The sequence below is a fragment of the Macrotis lagotis genome, chromosome 4 (genome assembly GCF_037893015.1).
Source record: "Macrotis lagotis isolate mMagLag1 chromosome 4, bilby.v1.9.chrom.fasta, whole genome shotgun sequence".
In the NCBI taxonomy this organism is placed as follows: Eukaryota; Metazoa; Chordata; class Mammalia; order Peramelemorphia; family Peramelidae; genus Macrotis; species Macrotis lagotis.
This window is the reverse complement of record NC_133661.1, coordinates 88,596,740-88,603,774: the sequence shown is the minus strand read 5'-3', so window position 1 is coordinate 88,603,774 and position 7,035 is coordinate 88,596,740.

The following is a 7,035-nucleotide window of genomic DNA, read 5'->3' as shown; positions in this document are numbered from 1 at the left end:
GCTGTCCAACACTTTTATCAATGGTGAGGATAAAAGAATATGCTTATCAAAGTCTTGAGATTGAGAGGAATGGCTAACAAATTTGATATTAAGTTGAAATTTAATAAGGAAAAATCTTAGGTCTAAAAAAATCAACTTTGGAAGTACAAAATAGGAAAGGCATGGCAGTCAACAGTACAAATAAAAAAAGACTTAGGTGTTCTAGTGGTCTGCAATTTTTATTGTATATAAATTTATGCAATACATAGTATAAATTGATGTGTATATATGCTATATAATGATAGCATAAATATGACAGTCAAAAAAGTCAACACAATATTAAGTTACATTTAAAGGCATCACATCCAGTACATAGGAGATGATAAACCTGTTTTAATTTGCTGTAGTTGTACAACATTTGAAAATGTTGTTCACTTCTAGGTACTATATTTTAGAAGGATTTTAACAAACTAAACAATGTCCAAAGGATAAAGGCCAGGGTAGGGGGAAAACCCTTAGAACCACATCTTATGAAATGTGGTAGGAATATTAAGTTTATAGAAGAGGAGACTTAGTTGGCATATGATGGCTGTATTGAAATATTAGAAAGATTTTTATATGAATGTGAACTTCTTAGTCTCACAGGGCAGAGTTGGAGCAATGGTTAAAGTTAGAGTAAGCAAGATTTCATCCTGATAGAAAATTTGCTAATTATTAGAATTGTTTCAAAGTAGAAGGCTATCTGCCTCAGAAAGTAATGGATTACCCTCACCTAGAAATATTCAAGCAAAAGTTAGAATCCATACATGAAGTATATGGCAGAGAAGTCTATTGTTCAGATTTATGTTAAACTAGATGGCCTTTGAAGTAATACTGATAACAATAGATAATATATATATATATATATACATATATATATGCATATGTAGTGTTTTACAAGGTTTGTGAAGGACTACATATATACCAATACATTATTCCACTTTTATCTCCTTAATAACCCTGAGAGTTAGATATTATTGTAAAACAGAAGAGGACCTGAGGCTTAGAGAGGTTAAGGTCCTTGTCTAGTGTCTTGCAGTTCCTAAATGATTAGAGTAGTTAAGTAAGACTCAGGTAAAGTAAAATAAAAATAAGATTATAATGTAAAGTAAGACTCAGGTCTTAACTCCATGTTCTCCTCTAGCTGCTGTCCTTTTCACTTTTGATATTCTATGATTCTGGAAGAATGAATAAACTAATCCATTTTGAGCCAAGGAAGATAATATCACAAAATGAGACTGAAACATTGTGAAAGGCCCTTGAACCCATATCCCAAGGGCAACTCAAGTCCCATAGTCTTCTTCACCCTTACTGGTGAATGGTATAAGTTCTCTCCTCTGACCTATTGTATTGAGTCAGTACTTCACAATTTATCATTTGATTATATCTAATCTGCTCATATGTGTTTACTCTCTTTCTGAAAGCTCTGTAAGTTTATGAGGTCCAGATCTATGCTTTTCTGTATTCGCCAGAGTGTTTACTGAAAGACATCAGATAATTCATGTTCTTTACCAAGTCTATCTGCATTTCTAACTCCTTTCATGTGCTCTTTTTTCTCTTTGTCATTCTTTCTTCCTTACATAGTGAACTGGAAGAATCTCAAATAAAGTATTCCGTCTAAGATGGATTGTCTGCACCATATTATACTATTATGCATGAGATAGTCAGGACTCAGGATTACTACAAAAATAAGAACAGTGGCAAGAAGAATGAAGGAAGTGGAGGGAGAACACATTTCCTATTATTTTATTCTCTCTTTTAAGCTTTTAAAAATATTGAGAAGATTTCTTTGAAAGTCAAACTCATCAAAAAGATGAAATGTTCATCCGTGGCCAAGAAGATGGCCAATTCTTTGTTGACAAAGAACAATTCTCTTTTTTGCCCAAGAACTTCTATAACATCACCTATCTCATAAGATCCTTATGGAAGTATCAATGGATTGTGATTGAGAGTGGTGGGAGAAATAGTAACAGCAGTGATGAATCATTGGGTTAGAAACCAGTTGAAAATCAAACTTGTTATATTGTCCTTTATCTGGTTTGGGTAAGGTTGAAGTCTCTTTAGGATGGGGGTGCCTGGGTTGGTCTCATGCTCCTTCTTATATCTCCTTGATCTAGAAACTCACAGCACCAAAACACTGCATTGAACATATTAGAATCTGAATAAGTACTTATTATTTAATTGATTGAAATTTTCCATTCCAACAATAGTTAGACTTCTTTCCAGCTCCACTGACTACATTTGCAGAACTGAGTAAATTGTAGCAATGATGTGGATCTCTAAACAAAAAATTGTTTTGTTTGTCCTTGGTAATGCCTTTGTTGATTGAGTTATTTTTTTTTTTCAGTTAGACATGGTGCCCATGTTGGTGTTGGATACATGGCAGATGTCTCCCAAATGTTCCCTGACTATCTAAGGCACTGGGGATCATATATGTAGTTGTGAGCCAGGAGTTGACATTGAACACATAACAAAGCATTAAACTGAGGAGAAGCTTGAATGGGAATATTTTATTTAAAAAAATCCAGAACATTTGAAATTTCTTAAGTGCGTTTGATCTTCAACATTGGAATTACTTGCCATGAAGTACATATTTAAACACATAAAACTGAGATTAAATTCAATATTTTTACTTGCTGCATTATAAGGGTCCTATCAATGTGCATGATTAAATAGTTATTCTGAGCCCAGTTTTTCTCAAGGAAATTGTCAGTAGTGGAGTTAATGGACACAAAATGTGTGTTTTGGAGCCACCTTGTGGATTCAAGTGATAGTGCAAGCAATTCATTCTTACAGTCCCTATAAGGATTCTATAAAGCAAATGTAAAAGGTTAGGGTTTATTGTATCCAAAGTATCAATTATTCCATTAACAAATATTTTTATGTGTTTATAACCTTCCTCCCACTACACACATACACAGAGTGGTATTCTGGATTACTTCTCTCAAAATAAGAACTACTTCATCTCCCCTTCAGTGTTCTAAGGTACCCCTATGGGATTAAGGAATGATTCTTTTCTAATTTCACAGCTGAAGCCCCCATTTAGATGTGTTCTCTCATTTGTTAACACCAAATTTTGTTTAACAAAATCAATACTATTTTTTTCAAAGAATTTTTAAAGATGTAGTAAAACAAAAACAAAATCAAAAATAATAAAATAGGTGTTGCAAACATTTCTCTCAATACCTGGCTCTACATACCTCCCTATATCACCTTGCTCCTTGTGGAGAAAGGACTGAGAATGAACATAGTTGCTATCTAGCATTCAGCCCACCAAGTTCAAATCCAGATGCACCATGAACAATGGATGGGTGAGTCCACATGTCTTCTACTACAAAATTGGGTAAAGAAGAGTGCTTGAGCCTTCATTCTTCACCCTGTGTCATCTGGCAGATCCTAGCATAGATTTTCCTACCACTGTTCAGACACTTTGATCAACTGTCAACCACTCAGGAATGATACAGAACAAGAGATTTATTTAAATGCATCCCAGTAGAGATTCCATTCAAAAATGCTTCTCTTTACCATGTGGTTAACAGACTAGAACCACTTATCCATGCTAAATGTCATAAATAAATTTAATGCTTGTAATTAGAATAAGATTGATTATGTATAAGAAGGGTCTGGTAGCTTGGGCAATATTTTTCAGCTCATTGTTGAACTGAGAAATCCAAGGACAACTGGGCTTTGTAAGATCTTCGAGGAACTGTGGGCAGAGCTTCTTATCTGAGGTTTCACCCAACTAGAAAATGTCAGAGGTGAAATTAGAATCCAGGACTTCCTAACCCCCAAATTAACAATCTATTTATTCATTTATGCCCCCACTGCTTCATGAAAATAACTCAAAGTTTGATGAGATAGTCACCTGGGTCTGTGATTTCATTAAGGAACTTCCAGGTGAGGATCCTCCTTCTACCAATAGAAACTGGTCCTTTCTCTGTAACTCAGAGTTCTGAGAGATTAAGGGATTTATCTAGGGTCACGTACTTAGTCTCTCTGTGTTGGAGGAAGGGTTTGAATACATTCTTCCTGACTCTGAGGCCAGATTTCTTTCTCCTATACCACTTTATCTCTCAAAGAATAAACATGTTATTCAACTCTTGCAAGACTCAGAAGATCTGAGTTTGAGGTCCAGATCTTTCATCTGCTATCTAGGTAATCTTAGTCAATTCAGCATTCCTCTTTAAGGCCTCATTTACTCTGTGTGTGTGTGTGTGTGTGTGTGTGTGTGTGTGTAAACTGAGGCCTAGAGAAATTAAATGATTTATTCATAAAATTAGTGGCAAATCAAGAGTCTCTAGACTTTTTTCAGGTCTCTCAACTCTAATCTGGCATTCTGTCCATCAAACCATAATGCATTCCTAATTTATTAGGAGTATTCTTCCTGGCTCTTCTCCATATGTAAAAGTGTTCCCCACACATGAGTTCTTTTTTCTACTATATGTTTTCAGTTCTTCTATATGCTTTCAGAAGTTATAGAATCACAGATTTGGAAGACTCTATCAAGATTATTGTATAATGGGAGTTTGTTGTCATCCCTGAGAGACTTGAGGATTATAGTGGGTGTGAATACTTTGTATTGGTAGATAAGTCTTTTTCTAACTGACTTCATGGCTGGAAATGTTGGTCTTTAAAACTGCCAGACTTATAAAATGTGGATGATTTTTCTACATTTATGTCTGAAAGGAAAGACTCCTTCACTTGCTCCATTCTGTAAGGAGAAGGACCCTACATCTATAGGTCTCTTTCCCTTCTTCCCAAATCCCCACCTCTTACCTGATGCTACATGACCCTGAGAAGTTTTTCATTCATCCCCTTCCATTCTAGGTGGAAGAAATGAAATAATCAATCCAAGCAAAGAGCTGAGACCATGAGGACTGGAGAGTCTTGGAATCTAGGCCATGTATTATGGACCACCCACTGTGCTTGAAGGATAAGGGCTTGGGATGCCAAGCCAAGTGGGATTTGTGTATGAACTTCCCATCATGTAGGAAATGATTCAAACTACAAACTTCATCCCCTTCCTCCCCTTCTCTCCCACCCCCAGAAAAAGGTGGGCTAAGGACAATTATGACCCTGAGGTGGGGGAAGGGTTGTTTGTTTATTCTTATTATATTGTCCAACAATATCCATCAGTAAAAATTAATCTGAGAAAAACAGCAACATTGAGTGATGATTTACTAGGATGGATTTAGCTCCTCTCAGCAGTTCAGTGATCAAGGACAACTCTAAAAGACTTGATGGAAAATGTCATCCATCTTGAGAAAGTCCTCTGGAGTCTGAGTGCAGACCAAGCATAGTGTATACTCTTCTTTTTCTCATGATGGTTTTCCCTTTAGTTTTGATTCTTCTTTTATAACTTGACTAATATGGAAATATGTAAAACATGATTATACATATATTACCTATATCAGATTATTCACTGTCATGGGGAGGGAAGAGGGAAGGCAAGATAGAAAAATGTGGAACATAAAATCTTACACAAAATGAATGTCGAAAACTATCTTTATTGGAAATTGGAAAAAATAAAATAAAATAATATTCAAAAAGAAAAAAGTTAATCTGATACAAGTGGTTAAATGAAATTGATGTATTAGTGATTGGGGTCATTGAAAAAGGAGGATACACAGAGACAATTTTTGATTCCCTCAGGATACTGAACGACTCTTTCCAGGAGAGAGTGGTCTCAAAGTTAAAACCAGTTATATTAATATGACAGAATCATAAGATTTAGAACTAAAAGGGGCCTTTGGAAAATCTCAACCAACCCCTTTGTGGCAGCTAAGTTGCAGTAGATAAAGCTCCAGACCTGAGTTCAAGAAGAAATCTAAGTTCAAATGTGATCTCAGACAATTACTAGCTGTGTGACTTTGGGCAAATCATTTAACCTTTGTCTGCTTCAGTTTCCTTATCTATAAAATAGAAATAATAATAGCAACGAATTCCAGGGTTGTTGGGACTTGTTGCTAATATTATTCCCATTTTATAGATCAAATGAAAGAATAATTATAAAACACTTAACACATTGCCTCATTCCTAGCAGGTGTTATATAAATGTTAGGCATTCTGATTATTTACAATTTACAATTATTTACAAATGAAGTGTTTTGTCACACAGTCACATCTAATAGGATTCCCTCTATAGAATTCCTAGTCAAGACCCATTGAGTTTCTGTCGAATGGGCAATGAGGCAGTTAGGCTGAGGGAGAAATTAGGTGGTACTTAGGAAGACCTGAATTCAAATCTAGCCTCAGATAATAACTGTGTGACTCTGAACAAGTCATTTCACCCTGTTTACTTCGGTTTCCTCATCTGTAAAATGAGTTGGAGAAGAAAATGGAAAACTTCTTCAGTACCTTAGTTAAGAAATCCCTAAATGGGGACAACTGGGTGGTGCAGTGGATAGATCACCAGTCCTGGAGTCAGGAAGATCTGAGTTCCAATGTGGTGACCTTGGGCAAGTCAAGTAACCCCATTGCCTTGCGAAAGAAAGAAAGAAAGAAAGAAAGAAAGAAAGAAAGAAAGAAAGAAAGAAAGAAAGAAAGAAAGAAAGAAAGAAAGAAAGAAAGAAAACCCCAAGTGGGATCAAAAAGAGTCAGACACAACTGAACAACAATAACAGGTTGTCAGTCTAAAATGGCTATCTTGTCTATAGATGGTTGCCAAAGACCTTGAAAAATAACAAATTTCCAGTGATACCAAGATCTTCTAGAATCTTTCACAACCATGGAAGCCATCAAGCCATAGGAATCTGGGGTTTTAAAAAATCATCTAAGACTTTTCATAGATCTATCTCCATAGTTAGAATCCTAGCACCACACCCTTCTAAACCTCTTTATCCTTTTTCAAAATCTTAATTTCCTTTCAAGGTCAGCTCTAGTGATCCTCTATGAGACCTTTCCTAATCTCCTCCTCTTTCTTGAACTTCTTTCCTTGAAACATTATGTATTTACTTTGTGCATATTTCATTTTTGCTTATATATGTCTATATTGTACATTTTCCCTCATATAGAATG